This window comes from Pinus tabuliformis, chromosome 6 (genome assembly GCF_031772625.1).
Source record: "Pinus tabuliformis cultivar Carrire ecotype Pingquan chromosome 6, CPIR1, whole genome shotgun sequence".
Classification (NCBI taxonomy): domain Eukaryota; kingdom Viridiplantae; phylum Streptophyta; class Pinopsida; order Pinales; family Pinaceae; genus Pinus; species Pinus tabuliformis.
In genome coordinates, this window is record NC_142292.1 from 1,666,323,015 (window position 1) to 1,666,349,640 (window position 26,626).

Consider the following 26,626-nt stretch of genomic DNA (forward strand, 5'->3'; position numbering starts at 1 on the left):
TCCACCTACCACAACATTGCCAGTCACAGTAGAATCTACAACAAGTGCATCAGGAGAGAAAGCAACAGAATTGGTTAAAGCCATGGAAAGGATGTCTATCTAGGCTACATAAATGAATAGATTGAGAGAAAAGGTGGCAAGTTTGGAAACTGACTACAAACTTGCCCAGCTTAAACAAAAGGAAGAAGCCTAAAAGGCCCAAAGAATGAGTGAAAGGATCAAAATCTTAGAAAAAGACTTAGCACTGGAGAAACCTCTTGGGAAAACCAAGGAGATGTTATGGGCCAATATCATTGACTCCGTCAAGGATATTTGGCCATCAATTCAAGTTATTTTTGAGGAGATAGAGTTAGTAAAGGTAGCTACATAAGCTATCCAAAAGGTCAAAGAAGAATTAGGAGACATGCCTGAGGATGCCAATAGACTCATCCACTTCCTCAACAGAAAAAATAGGTATGAGCTCCAAGAACTCAATATAGAAGATAGAACAGAGACCATTTTGGAAATAAGGAAGGTCCTTTCCAAAAGGAACCTTATGCTTAACTTAGAGGAAAAGTGCCACAACATGCAGATAGCCATTGATAGGTTCATGGCTAAATTCCAAATTTTGAGGGAGAAAGGTCTGCCCAGTCCTTTGGTTATCAATGACAAACTTATGACACAGTTGGACTATGATAACAAACTCAGACAGTTGGCTAAGGAACAAGCAAGCACTTCATCCATAAAATCCCTGCCAACAGGCAAATTTTTGTACAACACATTTGAGAACTTGTTTTTCCTTGAGCATGAGATAAAACATTTATTCTTCACCAAGCCCAATTTTTGCCAAGTATATTGATGTTGACAAGACCTATAGGAGAATGATGAATGTAAAGTTACCTGATGCAGAATGGTGGGAGACAATGACTAATTTACTGTGATAAATTTACAGCAAAAAGTTACTGCACAGTAAAAGTAAAAGCAGCGAGGTAAACAGATGAAGATAGGGCAGCATGGTCAAAGAGTATTAGGGTCAAAGAGTATCAGGTGAAAGATAAAAATTGAAGAAGATTCCAATGTGAAAGATCACAACTACAAGCCAGCATAAAGGGCTACAAACTCAACCATAAAAGCCAGCAGTACCAAATAAAAAGGGACAACATGAAACAGTTCATTAACTGTCTCTATCTTCTTGCAAGAAGATATTTGTATTTCCTAGAATAAATCTCAAGTTTGTTTTGAGATATTTTGTAATAATTTTTTGTATAAATACTTCACAATTCGAAGTATTTAGGGTGGATTCTTAAACATTTCTATAGACTTTCTTGATCGAAGACTGTAAGCTATTGTATCACTGTTTGGACCAGCAAGCTGGATTAATGAATAAAGCCAAGACATTTCACTGGATTCATGTGTAGTGCGAAGTACAGACAAGTATTTTCCCTTGTGATTGTTATCTTTCTTTTAAAATTTTTTCCATAATATTTAATGTATCTGAAATCTGAATGCTATAATATGGAATGATATCTCAAAATTTGCTTCATTGCACTCTGTTTTAACTATTATGCATTTTAATGTTTTCTGCTAATTATCTGAGTTAAGGAATTCTTCATTGCTCCTTAGTTTAGGTAGTTTCCCTCTGATCTATAGTAAAGGATTCTTAAGTGCCCTTTTCTCATGATTATCATTTGTTCCTAATTTTGATCCCGACTTTAGGATTCTTAAGTGCCCTCTCACCCTAGTTAAGATCATTTCACCCTTTCAACCTAGAGACCTGTACTTCCCTCTGCTAGCTTTCCCTTTGAACACTCCCTTTAATGAGTTAATCCCATTTCTGCTGCCCTTCTTTGACTCCATAGCCCAATGGTCCAGAGACTTCATTCTATCCATATGTTTTAAGGATTCCACCATCCAACCTCCAATACAAATCCAAAACCCCCTGAACTTTAAGATCTAGCCTAAAATTCCAGGAAACAAAGCTAAATCATATAGAGATAGCCCTCTCTGAGTCATAGGTTGGCTAAAGCCTATACTTAAAAGATTGGTTTGTGGTTACCTTGGTCTTTTCCTTCTTCTGATAACTTCTAGGGAAAATTTCTGAGTGATAACAACTGGTACACAACTGTTTTCTGAATTTAGAAAATAAAAATGAATTCAACCATCTTGGTGTTGTTTTAAATATATATTGCACCATTGCGTGAAAACAAATAATCACACTGTTTCGGGATTTTGAAAATGAAAATAAATTGAATCATGTCTGTGCGTTGAAAAAATATGGCGCCTCGGAAATGTTGGTGTGCTTTTTATATAACTGCACTGGTGCACTTGACTATCGAACGCACTGATGTGTGGAGAAATTGAATAAAAAAAAGCCCGATTTTTATTTTTATTTTATTTTTAAATTAAAAAACGAGCGGTAATTGATTTTTTCAAATCTAGTTTCACAAATTCTTTTAAATTGTAAAAATTAATTCACCATTTCATTATTTTACCCAAAATTTCAAGGGAGTGATTTGCAAGAGAGATATACTAGGAGCACTGTGCAACAACAACAAAATACTTTGGAGCAGTAAAACTATTTAGAAGATTAGAAGCTAAAAGGTGTGGTGATTCACTCAAAAATCTACATCGTAAGTTTTAAATTTTATTGTTTATTTTTCTAATAAAAAAATTTACATTTTCTGTTAGGGTTTAATTAAAAGAGAGACAATTCGCAAGAGGAGGTCATATCAGAGTTGCAAAATATTTTGGATCCACTAAAAGATCAGATGTTGAAAGGTATGGTGATTCACTCAAAACCATCGATAACAAGAATCTTAAATTTTATTGTTAAAATATTTTACAATTTCTGTTAGATTTATTCAAAATTCAGAAAAAATAAAATTAAAAACCCCGTACAATAAAAAATTTACTATAGATTTTACTAGTAAATTTTTTTACACTCTCTACTACTATTTAACTTTGAATAACATTAAGAAAAAGAATAAAAAAAAAATTCAATACTTGCCTTAAATCCTTGCTTCTTCCTGCAAAGTTTCACATTTGGGTTTAACTTTCTCTACCACTTCACAATCAGGTTTTTCAATTTAGGAATTTTAGATTTAATGGGTTTGTGTACTTACTATATAAAGGGTGTTTGACATATAAAGTGGGGGAATCACTTATTGAATTAAATCCAAACCTTGTTGACCCTCTCCATTTTTTTAAAACGATTATATGTTGTGTGGTGTGCCATCTATAACATAATGCAATGGTGTTGCAGGAGTAATACAATGCACCAAGGCGCCTGTTCCTAGTAGCATCGTTAAATCATTGCGTTGCATTGAGCCTTACAAATCACACCATCAACCCTCTCCAATTTGAGAAACTGCTATATGTTTCACAATGTGCCCTATGTAACATAATGCACTGGGGCTAACTGAGTAACACAATGCACCAGAAAATTATAACACTTTGGATATTGTCCAGTGTTTTCATCGTTTCTCCCGGTGCAATATAACACACCAGCGTTCGTGTTCCTAATAACATCATTAAATCATTTCGCTATGTTTAGACTTACAAATCACATCGTCAATCCTCTCATTTCTTTTTAAAAATGATTATATGGTGCACGGTGAATGCTTTGTAATATAACACACCGAGGCTACTCGAGTATTTCCATGCATCGATATATTATAGCACTTTCAATTCTGTCCAATCTATTCATCGTTGTTCCCAATGTAATATAACACACCAATGCATCTGTTCCTAATAGCATCGTTAAATTAGTGCGGTGTGTTTAGCCTTACAAATCGCACTATCCTAATTTAAAATTATTTTTCTAGGACGATGCTAAATAATCAAAATTTCGGTGCGTTTAATCTCATAAATGCATCAGTGCATTTATTAAGATAAACGCACCAGTTTTTTTTTTTTTGCTGAAAATTATTTGATTTATTTGTAAAATATATCAAATGGCTTCTATATTGAATGGTACAAGTTTTATATTGATAAAAAAATGTCTCATAAGGTCTCAAGTAACAAAAATAATGATCGATACAATGACAACACATCAAAAAATCAGAGAAGGCAAGCTCTTTGTAAATTCTTTACACAATAATATGTTTGAACTATATGTAAGTTTAACTAATATGTATTACTTGGTGTATGCCATGCAGAACCACAAAATGAATAAGGTCAATAAGATTATTTCTAATCTAAGTGTTGAAGAGCCTAAAATCCTAATAGAAAAATTATAGAATGATGAATCAGATGAATGAAAAAATAATATTCAATATAAGTTTTTCTTTTGAATTTTCTTTAATAATATACTTAATAATATTAGATAACATGTTTCAAACAATCTGTTAATTAATATATGTTTAATGTTATATAGGGAGCAACAACAGAGGAAAATATCAATGTCGTTCTAAGAAAAGAAAAATTATGGAACATGTAAATGACTATGAATTAGTCCTTAGCTCATTTGGAGTGATGTTGGAGGTTAATGAAAGGGGGGATTTTTTTTACAGAACTATGAGGGATCTAGTGGAAATGTATAGATGTACTTTCCACTTACAATATAAAAATCAATGAAATGATTCTAAAAATGAAATTATATCTAAATTACAGGAAGCGTTTCTAGAGAAATGGTCAATGAGACATGTCAGACTTGCAATATAAAAAACATACAAAAAAAAAAGAATCATTCAAAAGGTAATATTGCTAATTGTATAAGATGATTTTCTATAATTATATGTATTACTACAAAGCATAAATTTATTAATATCTATTTTGTTATATTTAGTTTTCATATATCATTATAAAAATATTTTATTACTTTTTCAGGAAGATTATGAAAATCCCAAATGATCAACACACTGATATACAAAACATGCCAGTAGGAATGTCCAAAAAAGTGTATAAGGAGGTGGTCAAAGAAATGGACATAATTGCATCACAGGAGGAGCCATCTCAACAACAATGTGCTTCAAATGTATGTAGTCATGATTGAATTTGTACATATAAACAAATAATTTAGCATTAAATATTATTTTTTCAAGTATTTTCTTGCAGAAATGAAAACAAGATGGAAATCATTCAACAAATAAAATAGGACGACAAGGAAGAAACGAGTTGATTTCAAAGTTTGTGAGTAATTATTAATATTTCCTTATAATAACTCAAGGTTTCATTTTTGTATATTTTAAGTTTTTTTACAACAGCCATCCTTGAATGTCTTCAGATAAGTGCTAACATACAAAGAAGAGCCATCAGAAGAATTAATTGACATTGGGTTAAATAATGGTTGTGAGTATATGGAATTTGTAAGTATCTATGTTGTTTTACTTCTGTGAGTTTATAATTAATATAAAAAAAATCCTTTATATTAAATATATGATTTATTATGGGGTATAAAAATTACAGGAAATAAAATATGGAACTACGCCAACAAAAGAGTTGTTGAAAGAAGGCATGAGATTTGGTTTTGAAATAATGTGTATAATTCATGATTCACTTCTTTCTTTAGTACATTGTTTTTCGATTTACATTGATATACATTATTTATTTTAATTTTCATTATTCTCACCAATGTAGATAAACTCATCACATTTTAATTTTATGTTTTCTGATGGGACAAGATCAAGAACATGAAAACAATCGATGCAATCTAAAAAATATTCCTCCAAATAACACAAGTCATGGAAGTAGCTCGAGCACTGACAACAAATCCAACTGAAGAATGATGGTCTATTTGGATATCAGTGCAACATGTATTTTTTTGAAATATTTATCTGTGAAAATCAGACATTTTGTTTAATGTAATCATGAACATAGTGTCCCAATTGAAAGAAAAGGGGTTACCAATAACAATCCCAATTTATATGACAAAGAGCCTTTGATTGAAATATAATAAAATACATTTTAATTTATTCCATTGTGTTATCCAATGTCGTTGTGAAATGTTACACCACTAATTAAATATATGGATTATTAAATATTATAATGAAGAGATGTGAAATTTGATAATATAACAAATTAATCCAAACATCATATACAAATGCACTAAACAAATGTTAATTTATATGGATATTGTTATAAGATATATGTCGATTTCTCAATGAATAACAAATTTTAAAAATTACAATAATTGTACTGTCACAGGGAAATGTCTCCAAAAAAGAGAAAATCTCATACAAAAACACCGGTGCGTCCATAACATAAAAACGCACCGGTGCTTTACTTTAAATAAAAGCATCGTGATGTCATATTTTAGCATAACTAGTGCCTTTTTGAAAAATGACAGCACCGTAGCTTTCATGTCTTCAAGGACCGATATTGTTTTTAATTAACGCACCAGTGCTCTCATAGAACTAACACCCCCTGGTTGTACAAAATATTATTTCCATTCCCGATGCACTATTATAATTAACAGCAATAGACCCTCTATATAAAAAACGCACCGGTGTGTTTATGTGAACAAGATGTGTCGATGTTACATGTTTAAGAGAAAGCACCAGAACTGTAATTATTTTTTGCATGCCCCGGAGTCGTTCGTTCATCAAAGAAAGACTGGGGATTTTTTTATATAAGCACCCACATGGTATATGTTTCAAGGTCCGTTGCTATTTGAGTTGAACACATGAGATTTTTTGTTGTTGTAAGCACCGGGGTGGTATACATTTAAGGTTCTAGTGCTCTTTCTATTAAATGCAGCGGTGCTTTTAATTATGTATGAAGCTCGGTGCGTTTCTATAAGTAGCACACTAGGGCTACTTGTTCTATAAAGCACACCGAAAAAAAACATCTGCTAAAACCTTCGACTGACATGATTTTTTCAGTTCTGATGAAGTTCCATTATAAGCTCTACTAAAACATCCATTCCCATCAACATATTTTTTAGCAGATGTGTTTTTGATAATTTTGGCCAATTTTATAACACTAAAATCCTTCGTTATAACCTCTGCTAGAAGGTATTTTCCTTGTAGTGCCACAATCCCTTTTAGGTGGGCCTGGGATTTTAACCATTGGGTACCATTGATGTCGCATTGCCCGTTGCAACTATATAGGAAAAATCTACACGTTTTAAATAGGGAGCCAACAAAGCTACCAATTTAATTGAACAAATTCAACACATCCACCAACATGTCCATGATATCTTGTAAAAAGCCAATACTAAGTACAAACAATGCCATGATGAGCACCAAGTACCTTATAAGTTTCAAGTAGAAGATAATATTTGGTTGTATTTGCAGAAGGAATCCCGTGTAAAATGTGATCAAAATCTTTGGACACTCCACTATGGAAATTACACCATCACCAAGGTTGTGGGTGGCAATGCTTCTGAGCCAAGTATATCCCCTTTCTTGGCCTACACCTAGTGTTCAATGTGGAATACCTTCGACCGTAATTTCCACCATTGTTGGACACATTAGAAATCAGAGAGTGGATAACATCAACATAGCTTAACCTATATTGCATTAAATAGGTCACAATTGATTAGATTATGGACACACATATTAAGATTACTTGCCAACAAAGGATCTAGTTGTATCGAGTTATCAAAATAGGTTAGTTCCTGCACCAAGGAAAGTGGCTCGCTAAGGGCTATGTTCAGTAGAAGCTTCTCTATCTAATGGAGGCACTCAATGCAATGTATAACATTTATTCCTAAGGGGGGAGGACTAATCCAGGTGGATATCAGTGGCTACCCACCTATTCCACTGGCTCACAATACAATATTCTATTTTGGTAGTTTTTCTACAGTTTTTGGGTCCTAACTTCCAAAGTCATTTTGAGGCACTAAATGGCTTTTTTTTGGAAACAGGTTAACATTTAACTACCCTTGGTAGTAAACAAATGTATTTCTTGGATAGATCTTTCCAATGGGTTACTGTGCGCACCAAATGGAGATCATATGCCAAATTTATGACCCTCGGAAGTTAACATTCCAACTAACCCTATTAGGGCCGATAAGCCTTTGGCACTTCATCTCCTAGGGTTAAGTTTTTAGATGTTTAGGGTTTATCATTACTTATTTATGATAAAAATTCCTTTGAGCCTCATTATAACATAGTTCATCAAAGGATAGTCCCCGTCACATCGTTTCTCAGAGATAAGCTACAACCATTCAAGAAAATTTATTTTCATTATACATTTAGACAATTTCGACATTTTCTATTTATTAATAGAAGTAATTTTTCAATGTATCTTTATGTTTTGGTTATAAACCTATATATATTTTCATTCCCTTCCTAAATTTAGATCAAGAAATGTTTTTTATGTCGTAATTTGTTCAAATGGAAAAAGTGAACCTAAATTTAAATGTATCATATTAAATTGCAACATACTTGATCAATAGGGACCCTAAAGAAAATCTAAACCTAAAATAACCATATGAATGCATACCAAATCCCACCTCACAATGGAACACCATTAACATGGAAATTGATTCAAGTTTGATCTCGCTTAGATACATGACTTGAAAAATACTAGAAATCCATCTGGGGTGTTACTAGCCACTTCCCTAAACAAAATTCATCTTCTAGTTCCTCCCATTCCCTCTCCTCTCAGTCTCTACCTCTCTCTGTCTCTCTCTTCCACCTCCTACCCCACCACTCTCTATCTCTCACACCCCCCCTCTATATATCACTTCCCCTCAAGAAACTCCTTCTCTCCCTCCCTCTCTCTCTCTCTCTACCCCACTCTACCCCCTCACTTTCCTCTCTTTAGGTTTGTGTGTTTGTCCACTATGCCTATCTCCTTCACTACATATATCTCTCTTACCAAACCTATTTACCACTCTATCTCAACCTTCCATCCTCTCCCTTCCTCTCTTTCTCTACCCCTCCCTCCCTCCCTGCCATAGTCCCTCCTTCACACTCTCACCCAACCTTGGTTTTATCTCTCTCCCCCCTCTCTCTAACCCATCGATCTCTCCTTGTCAGTATCCACCGTTTTCCTACTCTTTGTCCCTCCCTCTCTCTAACCCATCTCTCTCTCCCTGCCACTCTCCACCTTTCTCCTACTCTCTCTCTCTCTCTCTCTCTCTCTCTCTCTCTCTCTCTCTCAGCACTTCCATTTCTCTCTCTGTCTCACTCAAAACCTCTCTCCTAATCTCTCTCCCTTCCCCATTCCTCTCTACCCATCTCTCTAAACCTTCCTCGCTCTCCCTTTCTCTTGTTTCCTCTCTCTTCTTCCCTCCCATAATATTTTCAGAATTTCTAAGTCTAACTGTTAGAAATCCTTCATGTACTTTCTGATTTATTTCTTCCTACTTGTTCTGTTAATTAACAAGTTATTTACCATGTAAATAATGAAAATAAATAGAAGTACAGTCTCAACATAGACAGATCATCAGCTGAAGCAAAAATAAGCACACAAGTGACACTGTTATATTTGGACTAATGTCCCCGGAAAAACCCAATGCGGGAAAACTGGTGCAACTATTTGAGGGTTTTATTATTAAGTAGTTTCAGAATACAATCTGGGTGCTAGAAATGGCTCCCTCGGTAGTAGTACCTCTCAGTCAAAAGTAGATGTTCCGGCTAAAACCTCGTATAAACACTCCGACAGCGCCCAACTCCAATCTGTCCCACGAAAACCCCAGCGTTTGCCTCTAGGGACCGCGTCAGCCCTTCCTGGCCCTACGTCAGCCCAACGTTAACCCAATAACCCCCGCGTCAGCCTATGGAGGCACTGTGTCAGCCTCTAGAGCCTCTGTGTCACCCATGCTGGCTCTTTGAGGCATTGCACAACTCATTGCTGCCTTTGCGTGGGCCCTAGCTGGCTCTGCGTGGCCTCTAGCTGGCTCTGCATCCCTCTCTCTCAGATTCTATGTTGATTCTCCCAGTACCCTCTCTACCTCTCTGCTTCTGTATTCACTGCCCCCAGTTGCTGATCACTGATTCTATCTCTCTTAGCAAACCCCTCTCTAGAGAATAGAATGACTGATCGCTCTGGTGTATTCTCCAAGTGACCCTCAAGCCTCCTTATATACTTTTTTTGTTGGAAAATCAACAGCCGAGATTAAGTCCCTAATCAACAGGTAAGATTAAATCTGGCTCGATCCATGCCTTTTGGACCCTTCTAAAACAGTTTTATATTAATAAACATTAATATTCTATTTTCCCTAAGTTTAGACTTAGGGATTCCATTAAAAATATTAATTATTTTAATATCTCCCAAATTGTTTAGAATCTATCCAAACCATTTCTGGGTATTGGAGATATTCTGTGCTTTAGCCTCTCCACCAATTTTTGTGGCTAGAGCACATCCGATGCTACTCAATCAACACTCCCTCTTAGCGAGGACTACGCTATAGTAATACTCCTCACTGAGCATCACCCTGATCATCCGGCATCGGTCCCTATGTTGATGCTAAGCTTGCTGCCCAACATCCTCTGCACTATTGCATCATGTATTGCTACCCATGGCCCTATCACTGCCACTTCTGCATCTGTACGATAGTTCCCTCTGCATCCATGCTACTGCCCATGGCCCTGCTACTGCCCATGACCCTGCTACTGCCACTGCTGCATCTGCACTGCAACCCCTCTCATCATGCTGCAACATGCTGCCCATAGCACTGCCACTGCTACTGTTGCACTGCAACTTAGTTACTAATAAGTAAGTAACTGATCTCCTAACTCTGACATTTCCGTCAGGCTAGAAACACTCCCGATGCCGAAGCTTCCTCTATCACTAAAAGTGCTCCCTCTCTGACCTTTGTGCTGCTGGAAGAACTCTATGCATCTCACACCATTGCACACCTTTCTATGCCATCCTGCACTGGTACAACACTCCCATGCGTCTCGCACTATTGTAGCCTGCTAGCCTCGCACTGTCCTGGGAATCCTGCATTGTAGCTCCCTTTGTTGCTCCATCTGCATCCGTCTCTATCGACATCTGCCAGTCCTGCTACTCCTCTTTGGGGCTCCCGTAGAAAGGTATAATCCAAGAGGTTGGGTACCTCGAGGATCCTGACCCTCATTGCCTGTAGTCTGTCTGACTACAACTTGATGTCTCCCCACTTCCGCTCAAGTGGCATGTGAGTAGTCATGGCACATTCATCATCTGTCTCCAATTCCTTCCCCGTCCTTGCTGGCACAGCCTTGGTCTCGGAAGCCTCTCCCTTACTCTTCTTCCTCAAACATTGGCTCGCATAGTGACCTAGTTCCCCATAGTTGAAGCATTTGACCTTGGAGAGGTCCTTGTTCTTTCATTTCTTCTGCTTTCCCTCAGATGCTAGGGAAGCATTCTCCTCTTCCTCCTTCTTGATTCTGATCCCCTTGCTGTTGCTTCCCACTTTTCTTAGCCTTTTGATCTCTTCTTTGCGAAGAGCCGCCCACATTTCCTCCCAATCTGGAAGGGTCACCCTGCCTAGTATGCTCTAGACAAACACCTCCCAGTCTTCTGAGACTGTGTTTAGGGCTGTTCTGACCATCAATTCATGATCTGGCGTGGCTCCTATGGAAGTCAGCTGATCCCGGATCTCCTTCAATCGACCGAGGAAGGGGTCGATCTATTCTCCATTCTGCATCTGGTATGACTGTAGCTAATTTTCTAGTAGCATCTTCCTCTACATAGAAGTATGCTGATACAACTTCTTTAGGGCCTCCCACATCTCATTTGTCATATTCTTCTCAGGCAATGTGTGGTACAACATGGTCCTTGACCCTGTCAAGGATGATGCTCTTGGCCCTCACCATTGCATCCTCGTAGTTATCGTTATCAACCGGGTCAATTCAGATCGCTATTGTCCTCAAGTCGAATTGCTTGAGACATTTCCTGTCTAGAACAGATAAGATTGCGACCTTCCAGATTACGAAGTTTGAGGCTCTGTCTAGTTTGTTCTGGTATCTTACCCCATTCACTGCCATCTCGCTACTACTCTACTTCCCTTCTGGAAGTTCTCAGTGTGACTCCCTCTGAGCCTCGATTTCCCTCTTGGAAACCCCTTTGCCAATGTTGAGAAGCCCCCACTCCGATCCTTAGTGCAACTACACCACTGATCCATATTTCTTGTCTAGAAATCCTCGGTAGCAACTCCCTCCTCCTTGGTCTTGCCCTCTTAGGTATTTCTCTAACTACAGTACCCCACCAACTTCACTATGCAACTTACCCACAGCCTCCTATGCCCCAACAAACTGAAGGTTAGAGCCTCTAGGCTCTGTGCAATCGTGACACCAGCAAAATTTGCACCTCCTGGCCACGGGCGTCAATCCTTCCTGACTGAGAAAGGTGACTGGGCATTGCGTAGGTCAGGTCTTCTCCTCTCTGCCACTGCGCTGATCCTCTTCCCGACTCGAATTGATGATGCAGGCATTGCATCACCCCTTCCTTGCTACTTTTCTGCTAGGAACAACTTTTGTCACACGGTACAGTTGTTTCTGCTACTGCTGCTCTGCTTGGCTGATGACCTCAGTGATCCTGTGATCTGCAACCACCCTCCGATACCATGTCGGAATTTCTAAGTCTAACTGTTAGAAATCCTTCCCGTACTTTCTGATTTATTTCTTCCTACTTGTTCTGTTAATTAACAAGTTATTTACAATGAAAATACTGAAAATAAATACAAGTACAATCTCAACACATACAGTTCATCAAATGAAGGAAAAACAAGCACACAAGTGACACAGTTATTTTTGGACTAATGTCCCCGGAAAAACCCAATGCGGGAAAATCGGTGCAACTATCTGAGGGTTTTATTATTAAGTAGTTTCAGAATGCAATCTGGGTGCCAAAAATGGCTCACCCAATAGAGAATGCCCTCGACAGTAGTACCTCTCAATCGGAAGCAGATGTTCTAGTTGAAACCCCAGATAAACACTCCGACAGCTCCCAGCTCCAATCTGCCCCACGAAAAACCCAGCGTATGCCTCTAGGGACTGTGTCAGCCCTTCCTAGCCCTGCATCAGCCCAATAAGCCACGCGTCAGCCTCTAGAGGCACTGCATTAGCCTCTAGAGCCTCTGCGTCACCCACGCTGGATCTTTGAGGCACTGCGCAGCTCTTGGCTACTCTGCGTGGGCCCTAACTGGCTCTGCGTGGCCTGTAGTTGGCTCTGTGTTCCTCTCTCCCAACTTCTATGCTGATTCTACCGATACCCTCTTTGCCTCTATGCTTTTTTATTCATTGCCCCTCGATGCTGATCATTGATTCTATCTCTCTTAGCAAACCCCGCTCTAGAGAATAGAATGACTGATCACTCTGGTATATTCTCCAAGTGACCCTCAAGCCTCCTTATGTAGTTTTCTCATTGACAAATCAACTACTGAGATTAAGTCCCTAATCAATGGCTAATATTAACTCTGGCTTGAACCATGGCTTTTGGACCCTTCTAACACAGTTTTATATTAATACACATTAATATTTTATTTTCCCTAAGTTTAGACTTAGGGACTCCATTAAAAACATTAATTATTTTATTATCTCCCAAACTATTTAGAATCTACCCAAACCATTTCTGAGTATTGGATATCTCATTTTCTTTAACCTCTCCACCAATTTTCGTGGCTAGAGCACATCCGATGCTACCCTAAATCAACAAATACCAAACCCCTTCTCTCTCTCAATAACACATTATATTCCCCCCTCCCCCTCACTCTCTCTCATGCTCCCATCGTTTCTCTCTTTTGCACACTTTCTCTCTCTCTATCCCCCACTCTCCCTATTTGTCCCTCCGTCCCTCTCTTCCCCCATATCCCTGTCTCTCACTTCTACACCTCCCTTCCTCTCACACCCTATCCCTCATCTCTCCCCCTCTTTCTACACCTTCCTCCCTCTCCCTTTCTCTCTTTCTCTATCCCTCCCTCCCTTCCTCAGTCCCTCCTTCATAACAACCTCCCTATCTCTATTTCTCTCTCCCTCCCTCTCTCTCTTCCCTTTCACCTCCCATATTTTTCATATTCTCTCTCTCCTTCTATCCTAGGGATGGTTCTCAGGTAGATGGGAATTAAATTAGGGGAAAGGAGGGGACATACAAGATAAAGTGTGGTGAAATTGATTTGAATTTGAAACTACCTGTAAATGGTTTGCAAGATATTCAATTCAGTAATATACATGTTTAAAAGATGTCTATGTCTTGCAGAAAAAAAACAAATGAAATTTTCAGCTGTTCATGACCCATTTAAGTATAGCAGATTTATTTCCTTCTACTGTTTAACACACTAAAATGAATTTGTTCTGCAAAACAAATCAACCACAGATGCCAAAGAAGTTGATAAAGCAGTTCACCCCTCTTGGGCTACATCTAATGGGTCCAAGGCTCCCAAATGGGCCTGTCCTCATTTTAATTAAATGCTCAAAATGAATATACAGCTGAATAAAAGCCTCTACAGGTGGAATAGACTGTAAAAACGGATTCAGAACACTCGAATCCTTCAGGATTGACTACTCGTTCACCTCCAATGGGTACCTGCAACCCTATACAACTCTCACAATATTGGGCCCTGGTGGCTCCTAGAAATTCCACGGCGCCAAAACCTCTGCAAATGACCTCATATGGCTGTAAAACCTGTGCCAATGGCTTCAGAAGGTCGAAGAGACCCAAAATCAAAAAACAATTCGTCCAAAACCGCCTTTCCTAGCCAAAGTTATGGCCATGTACTCCCAACTGCCAGCTGGTCCTAAAAAGACTCCAGCTAACTTTAGTTGGAGTCTAGTTAACTCCGCCAATTATGGCGGGTCTGCCCAAATTTGGCGGTTCGCCAAAAATCCGCCAGTCTAACCGCACATTACCCGCTAGTTATCCGTTTGATTTAATGCATGTGAACGAAGTTCGGCGGTGGTTAGGTTCTCCATCGGATTCCGCGCCATGCCTTTTAATGAACGGTTAATAAAATTGAGTGTTAACCTATGGATTTCTTGCATATGTGAACACATCAGTGGTGACCATTTGAATTTGGGCGCGCAGTTAGGAGTTAGGCCTGCGGTTCCAGGCGGTGGTCATATGTATGGGGGTTGGCCCTTACGGGCTGGCCCCCTTCGGGCCCTGCCTCAACACAATTCAAACGTTTAAAAACCATTTTTGCTGCCTCCATATCAAAACCACAGCACTGGCCTAACGGTAAGGCGTGGCACTTGTGGATTGTAGGTCGCGGGTTCAATACTCCATCCACCCACAAAATTTTGAAATGCGCCACATATACTGATGTCACCCTGGGCCACGTGGCGGACTCCGGTCCTGCCATGTGGCATCCTGCCATTCGCTTCCCAAAAGGAATATTCCCTTAAATATTCCAAGGAATATTCTTTTAAATTTTTTTTTTTGAAAAAAATTCAAAAATTAAGAGTCATTGGGCGATTTTGTTTTTGGCATAACTTCTGCATACGGAGACTGTTTTTCGAACCGTTTGCAGCGCAAGAATTAGGAGGACGAGCTCTTTCCAGTCATTCAATTTTGAACCAGTTCTAAGCACTTTCATTTTTGAGCATTTTACGACACTTGGGACATGAGCACTTGATCACGCCTCCCCATTGGGAAGCTTTTGGACCCCAAAAGCCTTCAACTACCTGTTAAAGAGGTGAGGGTACAGCTCCCTCACTTTGTCCACCTCCATCCACTTTGCCTTGTTCGGTTTGCTGCCTTTGAAACCAACCCGAACATAATCTACATTGCCCCTCCTTGAAGTGCGTGTCCTTCTGTCAAGGATTGTATCTTCTTTCAGCTCATCTAAGAATTCTGGGGAGAAATCTTCTATAGATGGCAGCTAAACAACACTTTCATGATCAGCGATCAAAGGAGGTTCATACAAATGTAAGTTCTCCACATTAACAACAGAATACATTTGCATGTAGGAAGGCAAATCTAATTGAAAAGCATTATTTCCAACCTTCTTGAGGATTTTGAATGGACCATAACGAATAGGCTTCAGCTTTTTACCTTCTCCTTGCATCCTTTCCTTACTAATGTATAGCCATACCTCATCCCCTTCTTGAAACTTGTGATCGACTCTATGCTTGTCGTGTCTTTCCTTGTACTTGCCTTGACTCTTCTTAAGCTGTTCTTGAATTTGCTGATGTATTTGCTGAATTCTTTCAATGAATGAACGAGCTTTGTCAATATCACTATTTCCCTCAATGGCGACATCTTTCTCAAGAATGAAATCAAGAGGTGATTTTGGCAAGTAACCAAAACAAGCTTCAAATGGTGAGGTGTTTGTGGAAGAGTGCTTGGCACGGTTGTAAGCATGCTGTATGTAGTGCAAATGTTCATCCCAAAGCTTGGGGTGCTTGCTGCAATATCCTCTCAAGAGGTGCATAATGGTTCTGTTCACAACTTCAGTTTGTCCATCTGTTTGCGGATGGAAAGCAGTACTTTCTTCAACTTTGTGTCCATCATCTCCCATAGGTTGGACCAAAAATTCCCCACAAATCTGGAATCCCGGTCACTAATAATGGAAGTAGGCAAACCAAAGTGAATCCATACATGATGAAAAAATAATTCAGCAGTTATAGTTTTCTTACAAGGCATAAGTATACACATTTTGCTGAAACGATCAACTACTACATATAAATAATCATGCTGCTTTCTAGATTTTGGCAAACCTCCTACAAAATCCATAGAGATGCTCTCCCATGATCTAGAAGGTACCGGCAAAGGAGTATACAAGCCAAGCTTCCTATTACTAGGCTTGCTTGTAGCACATAATGAACAACCTCTTATGAACCTTGAAACAAAATCTACCATGTGAGGCCAATAGCAATACCTTTGTAGATGTGCAACTGTTTTGCTTACACCAAAATGGCCAGCAATAAGAGAAGAATGAGCTTCTCTTATGACATTTATTCTCTCCCCCCGTGGTATACACAACTTTCCCAAATGAAACAGAAAATTGTTATGCATGTGATAGTCATTTTCCTCTACATGATTCCCTTTACTCAAGTTAGCATACACATCTTTAAAGTCATCATCAGATGCATATTGTTCTATGTAACTATCATGTATAATGTAATCATTCTTAAGTAAAGTAACATCACCAATAATAGGCCTTGAAAGCATATCAACAACTTTATTCAGAGTACCTTTCTTGTATCTTATTACCAAATGGAACTCTTGCAAGAAGCCCATCCATCTAAAGTGTCGTGACTGTTGTAACTTGCTTTGTGATTGCAAGTACTGTAAGGGCTGATGGTCGGTATGTATAACAGTTTCTTTGCCCATCAAATAGTGTTTCCACTTTTTGACGCTTTGTACCAACGCATACAACTCCTTATCATACGTAGGATAATTTACAATAACACCATTAAAAGTTTCAGAATGAAAAGCAATAGGCTTACCATGCTGTAGAAGAACTGCACCCATGGCATAATCACTAGCATCGGTTTGTATCTCAAATGGCTATCTCAAATCCGGTAATGCAAGAACCGGAGCTGAAATAATCTTCTCTTTCAAAGATTCGAAAGCTTTTTGCTACTTGCATCCCCATTGGAAAGCATGCTTCACACTTGTTACTGCATGCATAGGAGCTGCTATAGAAGAGAAGTTAGAGATGAACTTCCTACAATATTGAGTTGCACCCAAAAAACTTCTTACCTCTGTTATGGATTTGGGAGTAGGCCAATTCACAATAGCCTCTATTTTAGCAGGATCTATTCTCAAAGCACCTCCTCCTACTATGTGTCCCAAATAAACCAAAGAAGTCTTTCCAAATTCACACTTTGACATTTTAAGAAATAACTGATTCTTCTTCAAAACATCAAGTACTTTCCTAACATGCATGACATGATCTTCTCTAGACTTGCTAAAAATTAAGATGTCATCTAAGTAGACAATAATGAAATCATCAAGAAAAGGACGCAAGACATCATCCATTACCCGCATGAAAGTTGCAGGTGCATTGCACAAACCAAACGGCATCACAAGCCATTCAAAGAGTCCTTGTTTGGTTTTAAAGGCTGTCTTCCAAATGTCACTTTCTTCAATTCTTACTTGATGATATCCACTGCGCAAGTCTAACTTAGTGAACTATCGAGCATCTTTCAGCTGGTCTAGCAAATCATCTATCCTTGGGAGTGGGTAATGATTCTTTACCGTTATCTTGTTCAAGGCCCTGAAATCAACACACATACGCCAAGTGCCATCTTTCTTTGGAATCAGTACAATCGGTGACCCACATGGCGAAGCACTTGGCCTTATGAAACCCTTGTCCAACAATTCCTTGATTTGCTTCTTTATTTCAGCATTCTCCATAATAAACATGCAGTACATGCCTATGTTTGGAAGAGGACAATCTGGATGCAAATGGATTTCATGCTGAATCTCCCTCTTAGGAGGCAAACTTGTTGGCTCCTAAAACATCTCATGATATGCATCAACTACATCATACAGATCTGATTTAAGTTTTGGATCACAATTGTCAAATGACTCATGATTCACATCAACCTTGGGCTTAATCATAAGAAGAACAAAATTCTTACTTGAATTGACCAACCTTTTTACCTGTCCTGCATTCACCATTGCTATATTTGTCTTCTTGCGATGAGCTCCAACAATGAACTCCTTGCCATCTTTGAAAAGATGATATTTGTTTTCATGGCGATGAAAGATAACTTTCCTGTCAAACAAGTAAGGACTTCCCAAAATAATTCCTGCTATATCAAAAGGTACCACATCAAGTTCAACTGTGTCAATAAAATGTGCAGTAATTGCAAAGCGCAATGTGCACTTTCTTGAAACTTGTAAATTTGCATCCTTGCAAATCCATCCAAGTGGATATGGCTTTGGATGTGGAACGGTCTCAAGTTTAAGCTGCTTGACCAAGTCCTCTGATATAATATTTGCTTGTGACCCACTATCAAAAAGTGTGTAAATCTTAGTATGTTTTGAAATCACCCTCACATGAAACAGTTCAATTCTTTCTTCCTCATTAGGAGCTTGTACATGACAGTTTGAGGTACTAGTGCTGGCTTGTATTTCAATTTCTTTTCCCGTCAAGTTTTTCAAACCCATGGCTGCAATTTTGGTTTCATCACCTGAATCATCCCCTAAATCTTTTGGTGTAGATGTAGCAGAAGCAGTTTTCTGTTTCCCTTTGGATTTATTAAATTGAGGTCTTTTTTCAGGTTGTAATTTCCAACAGTTTTTCTCCTCATGGCCTGGTTTAGAATAGTGTTTACATATCACTTTCTCACTCTCCTGTTTGACAGATGCATTCTTTTTGCCCTTTCCCTTGGAGGTTTTTTCTTTGTTTTTCCCTTTGGGGGGCTTGTTTCTACCCTCTTCAAATGTATTTTTTCCCCTTGCCTCTAAATGGGTAGCTTGGACACAAACCTCATCCAGGCTAGTAGGGTTAAACATCAAGATGGTGTGTCTAAGGTAGCTATGCAAGCCACCAATGTATTTCAGCAAGGTTTCCTGGGTCTGTAAATCTACCCCTAACAAGAGAGCTTTTCTCCTGAATTCTTGGGTGTAGTCTTGGACACTCTAACCCTTAAGTTGTCTGAAATTTTTCCAGTTCATAATGGCTTTCTGCATGTGACCAAGAGGATAAAACTGTTTTTTAATGGCTAATAGAAATTCAGGCCATGTTAAGGTAACCTTACAAAATTTCTTGATCTCCTCTTTAGTCTTGGCCTCCCACCAGACCAATGCTGCTCCATCCATTCTCAAAGAATCCAACTGAATCTTGGTGGTATCATCATGCATATTCTGGATCCTCAAGTAAACTTCCAACTGCCTAATCCAGTTGTCAAGCTTTTCTGCATTCACTTCACCATTAAACATAGGTAATTCAAATTTTACATCAAGCTTCAAAAAAGGACTTTTTCCAGAGGATCTATGCCTATGCACAGAAGAAGAAGATGACGATGAAGAGGAAGAAGGTGACGATGGGGGTGGTGGATCACCATTTCCTCCATGTCTCTTGGAATGATCATCATCCTTCTTACCTCCTGAAGAGCCCTCTCCTTCATGTGGATGTTTGGACCCTTCTCCAACCAATTTCTCATTTCTTTCTTGGTACAATATCCTCACCATTTCAGTGAGGTCCAAGAAAGCCTTTCTGAAGACTCTTTCTTCTTCTTTTGGATCCATGTCTGCAGGAATTTCTCCTTCCTGTTCAGACATTCTTGAAGCTTCTGCTGAGACTCTTGAGGGTGAAATTAAAGGTGGAGGTGATGGCTCTCTGGCCTTCCTTGACTGAGGATTCTCTCGTTCTCTAGTCAACTGTCCTTCCCCTCTTTTAAGTTTCAACCTGGTAAGCATCAATACTTGCAAGACAGTTAGAAGATCTTTGCACAAAAACAATCAAAAGACAACTACACCAGAGATTGACTGAAAGAGCATTTATCTACTTTGCAATTGTATAACAAGAGCATTTTGAAGGCTTCCTGGCTCGTTTCAGGCTCTGTCTATAGCTTATTTGACTACTTTTGATACAAAGAAACAACAACATGGCTCTGATACCAACTTGATCTGAATTTGAAACTACTTGTAAATGGTTTGCAAGGTATTCAATTCAGTAATATACATGTTTAAAAGATGTCCATGTCTTGCAGAAAAAAAACAAATGAAATTTTCAGCTGTTCATGACCCATTTAAGTATAGCAGATTTATTTCCTTCTACTGTTTAACACACTAAAACAAATTTGTTCTGCAAAATAAATCAACCACAGATGCAAAAGAAGTTGATAAAGCAGTTCACCTCTCCTGGGCTACGTCTGCTGGGTCTAAGGCTCCCAAATGGGCTTGTCATCGTTTTAATTAAATGCTCAAAATGAATATACAGCTGAATAAAAGCCTCTACAGGTGGAATAGACTGTAAAAACGGATTCAGAACACTCGAATCCTTCAGGATTGACTACTGGCTCACCTTCAATGGGTACCTGCAACCCTATACAGCTCTCACAATACTAGGCCCTAGTGGCTCCTAGAACTTCCATGGCGCCAAAACCTCTGCAAATGACCTCAGATGCTGTAAAACCTATGCCAATGGCTTCAGAAGGTCAAAGAGACCCAAAATAAAAAAAAAATTCGTTCAAAACCGCCTTTCCTAGCCAAAGTTATGGCCATTTACTCCCAACTGACAGCTGGTCCTAAAAAGACTCTAGCTAACTTTAGTTGGAGTCCAATTAACTCCGCCAATTATGGCGGGTCCGCCCAAATTTGGCGGTCCGTCGAAAATCCGCCAGCCTAACCACACATTACCCGCCAGTTATCCATTTGATTTAATGCATGTGAACGAAGTTCGGCGGTGGTTAGGTTCTCCATCGGATTCCGCGCAATGCCTTTTAATGAACGATTAATAAAATTGAGTGTTAACCTCCGGATTTCTTGCATATGTGAACACATCAGCGGTGACCGTTTGAATTTGGGTGCGCGGTTAGGAGTTAGGCCTGCGGTTCCGGGCGGTGGTCATATGTATGGGGGTTGGCCCTTAGGGGCTGGCCCCCTTTGGGCCCCACCTCAACACAATTCAAACGTTTAAAAACCATTTTTGCCACCTCCATGTCAAAGCCACAGCGCTGGCCTAATGGTAAGGCATGGCACTTGTGGATTGTAGGTTGCGGGTTCAATACTCCATCCGCCCACAAAATTTTGAAATGCGCCACATATACTGATGTCACCCTGGGCCACGTGGCAGCCTCTAGGCCTGCCACGTGGCATCCTGCCATTCACTGCCCAAAAGGAATATTCCTTGGAATATTCTATGGAATATTTTTTTTTTTTAATTTTTTTTTTTAAATTCAAAAATTAAGAGTCATTGGGCGATTTTGTTTTTGGCATAACTTCTGCATGCGAAGACCGTTTTTCAAACCGTTTGTGGTGCCAGAATCAGGAGGATGAGCTCTTTCCAGTCATTTAATTTTCAACCAGTTTTGAGCACTTTAATTTTTGAGCATTTTACGACACTTGGGACATGAGCACCTGATCAGAAATGGAGGGGTAGAAGGAGATTCGGTGAGGAAGAGATAAATAAGAGAGGGGGATAAGTGAGAGAAATGGAGGAAAGCATGAAGGGGTGGGATGAGAGGGGAAAAGGAGGAGGAGATGAGAAGAGATGAAATAACAATAAAGGAAAGGATTGAGAAGCCAAGTGGGAGGGAATAACAAGATGGAGGGGGAGGAGGAGAGGAGCCAATGGAGGGATAGAGAGAAATAGGAAATGTGGTGGGATATAGAGGTGATAAGAGCAAAAGGGGTCATGGGTAGGGAAGGGGGAGTATTGGGAATGAAGTAAAGGATGGAAAATATATTAGGGGGTTGGGAGATAAGATGTTAAGAGAGGTAATGCAGATGAGCATAGAAGCAAAAGGTTGAGGGTCGAGAAGAGAGGGATATAGGTAGGACCAGGAGAGGTGGGAATGAGGGCATGGGATGGGAGAGGAAGAAATGGAAGAGGTGTGAAAAGGTGAGAAAAGGTGAAAGCTATATGTATAGGGGAGGGGGAGTGGTGAGCATGAAGAATAGGAGGAAGGATCCAAGTGAGGGAGGGGGTAAGATGGAAGGGGCGTTGGGGAGGAGGAGAGGAGAAAGACTTAGGAAGAGGAAAATGGGGGTGCAGTTGGTTAGGGAAGGGCGGAGATGAGGATTAGAATGGGTGGAGGATATGAAGGGATTGGGAGAGAAGGTAAGTAGAAAATGAAGTTAGATGGGTATGGGTGTGAAAGGGAAGGGGTGAGAAGAGAGGGAGATAGGTGATATAAGGGGATTGGTTACAAGGGGGAAATGTAAGAGATACAAAGGGGGAGGAGGTGATAATATGTAAATGGTGGAGCGATAAGGGAGGGAGATAAGCGACATCAAATGATAGATGAGACTAGGAGACATGGGAATGATGGGTTGGGGAAGAGAGGTAAATGGGGAGGAGGTGAGGAGAGATATACTTCGTTATAAAAGGATGCAAGTTTTCTAAGATCATGTGCACATTTATTGAGCATGTGATCATTCCTATAACGTTTGCATATTTTTAGAGTGCATGCACATTTTGGAGTGCATCCATATTTTTGTAAATTCCTTTTTTTCTAGCAGGAGTGAAAATTCTAGCGTACATGTTTACTGAGTTGGTTGTATTAAATATATTTTTTGGGGATGAAAAACTTGGTGGTTTGGATTTAAATTACAATAACCTTCCATTTTTTAAAATACCTCTCAATATATCTATTTTTGAAATTATTTTATATGCACTAGACAAATCCATAGTCAATGAAACTACAAAAAAATATAGATTCAATTGTTGAGATTCCAAATACATAATTATTTTTAATATATTTTTTCTTGAAATATATAAAATTGTTAAAATGCATAATTCTTTTATTTCTACTATAAATATTTTTCATCTTAACCTTTCCAAAAATAAATTATTTCATCTTAACCTTTCCAAAAATAAATTATATAAATATCTAATATAGATTAAATATATATATATATATATATATATATATATATATATATATATATATATATATATATATATATATATATATATAAAGTTGCTTGCTAATATTGAAATCTTTGTTCAACCGAGAGGTGATCTACAACACAATATGAGGGAGATGTGTAGGAATAATGTAATGTAAGTATGGCAAGATTTTTTAAATTTTGACTCTACTGCACATTACATATGGCAGAGATACAAACACACACACACACACACACAGAGAAAACACATCTCGTCCTACAACCACTTTTCACCTCCTCCTCTTGCCACTTACTTGTGTCCAAAGACAAATTTAGCGAGCTTATGATAGGGATTGATTGAGTGGTTGATTTATTTATTTATATATTTACATTTCATTTTTTGAAGCCGAAATTTAATTGTGTTTACTCTCTCTCTCTCTCTCTCTCTCTCTCTATATATATATATATATATATATATATATATATATATATATATATATATATATATATATATATATATATATATATACAAACACCCACACACACACATAGAGAAAACACATCTCGTCCTACAACCACTTTTCACCTCCTCCTCTTGCCACTTACTTGTGTCCAAAGACAAATTTAACGAGCTTATGATAGGGATTGATTGAGTGGTTGATTTATTTATTTATATATTTACATTTCATTTTTTGAAGCCGAAATTTAATTGTGTTTACTTTCTCTCTCTCTCTCTATATATATATATATATATCTATATATATATATATATATATATATATATATATATATATATATATATATATATATCGAGAGAGAGAGAGAGAGTAAACACAATTAAATTTCGGCTTCAAAAAATGAAATGTAAATATATAAATAAATAAATCAACCACTCAATCAATCCCTATCATAAGCTCGCTAAATTTGTCTTTGGACACAAGTAAGTGGCAACAGGAGGAGGTGAAATGTGGTTGTAGGACGAGATGTGTTTGATTGGTCTCCCAGGAGGAGGTGAAAAGTGGTTGTAGGACAATATATATATCTATATCTATCTATATATATATATATATATATATATATATATATATATATATATATATATATATATATATATATATATATCGAGAGAGAGAGAGAGAGAGAGTAAACACAATTAAATTTCGGCTTCAAAAAATGAAATGTAAATATGTAAATAAATAAATCAACCACTCAATCAATCCATATCATAAGCTCGCTAAATTTGTCTTTCGACACAAGTAAGTGGCAACAAGAGGAGGTGAAAAGTGGTTGTAGGACGAGATGTGTTTGATTGGTCTCCCAGGAGGAGGTGAAAAGTGGTTGTAGGACAATATGTGTTTGATTGGTCTCCTAGTTGCCTTATAATGATTAAGTAAACAGTGAGAAAAACTTGCAGACACTTCAAGAATTTAAGTTATCTTAGCTCATTGAAATGAAGAAGTCGTTGGGGTGACAATGAGAAAAATTATTTCCATGGACAAATAAATCAAAATTTGTACTCTCATTATTTTTCAAGTATTTGATATAACCATTTTACCCAATGGGACCTTAGATTTATTCATTGGAGAAATTCATGAGGTCATCAAAATGGAAAGAGTTTCCAAACATTACTTCCAAATTCACTGCCTCTCCATGATTCAGTAATGTTGACCTAAAAAATTCTAGAGATTCTTGCTGCATCTCTACAACAAAAAATTTTGGTCCGAGTGTAACCAGCACTCCCACATTTACCCAGTTTCACTGACCTGCCAGGGTAAACATGATCGGAGGACTAATATGACATGAAACAACCTCCTAAGTATATTTAACAAAGTGAAGCTGACAAAATTAAACTTTAATGACCTTACTCAGGAGCTACATGACACCTAGGAGCTCAAAAACCACTCCCAGTAACCAAACCTTGATCTGGAATTCTTTTTTAGTGATCTGGTCTCCCAAATGCATGCATGAAAAGGCCTCCATGTGATTTAAGGCCTACAACCAAATGCATAATCCTACCAGGGTGCAACTGTGATCCAAATTTTTGAGTTCAGAGGGCACAGTCATGGATTTTGAGCCACTATTTCAGGCTAGCCCCCAGACCATTGCCCATAACTCAATGAGACTTCTAGAATGATAAATAACGTAAGGAAAAAGGCATTAATACAGAACTTGAACAAAGACTTGACCTAACTAGGCCTAACCATGACATTCATTTCGTCAAACATATTGAGAACGTGTAATCTACAGGTCATGAATGCATATCTGAACTTAGGCATCTCATACTTATCTGAGAATCATCAAAAAGGCATAATTCCCTCTCATAATAGATGCAATAACATTTGTTAGATCATGCATTCAATAATAATTCATCAACTAAGAAAAACATGTCAAGGTCCATAGCCAGAACTTGTTATGGAACCATGCTTATAACCAACATATAATTAGATTAATAACCAAGATAGAACACCCATCAAAGCCACATAATAACAATCAAAAGTAATCATGAAATGAAATAGGAAAAGGTCTCTTATTAACATATGCAAAAGCCAACCAAGTTAGGGACTTCCATGTACCACCCAACCATAGATTGAGCTGGACCGATTCTTTCTTTCAACCAATCACCCTCGTGCCATATTCCAAGCATGAATGTGGGAATAAAGATATAAACAACCAGGGCTTCCTAGAGATTAAACCATCTCCACCCTCATGCTCCTGTGATCTCACCAAAACTGGTTAAGAGATCACATAAGAAAACCAATGAATAAAACACCCAGGTATTCCAGAAGATTAAACCACCTCCACCCTCAGGCTACCACGATCCTCCCAAAACTAGTCAAAAGATCACTAAGCCCAAAACAAGCTTGGATGCCTTAGGATTTCTTAACCATTACCCTGAGGAATTTTCCTATCTCCATCCCCCTGTTGAGGTCTTCTGATATTAAACAACCTCCACCCCCAACCCTTGTGAATTTTCTTGAGACCACCTCACCCATTTCTAAAAGCATCTGACAATCCATTTCTCAACCAAATAAAAGAACCCCATCACACCATGTTTATTTAGAAATGAAAGGCTAGGCTAAAACCAGTGTCACACCTGACAAAATCCATGCCAATGATAAAAAGAGAACCAAATACATATATGCATGTACCATGAATTCACAAACCAGATAGGAAATCACACATGCAACCCATTACATGCAAGTCTTCCTATTAACGCTGCTTGATCCAACTTTCCTTGCTTGTCCTTTGCTTTCCTTGTCTTTCCTTTGTCTTGTTTTTCCTTCCTTTTATTGTTTTATCCTCTTGGTGCACTTCTTGATTTGAA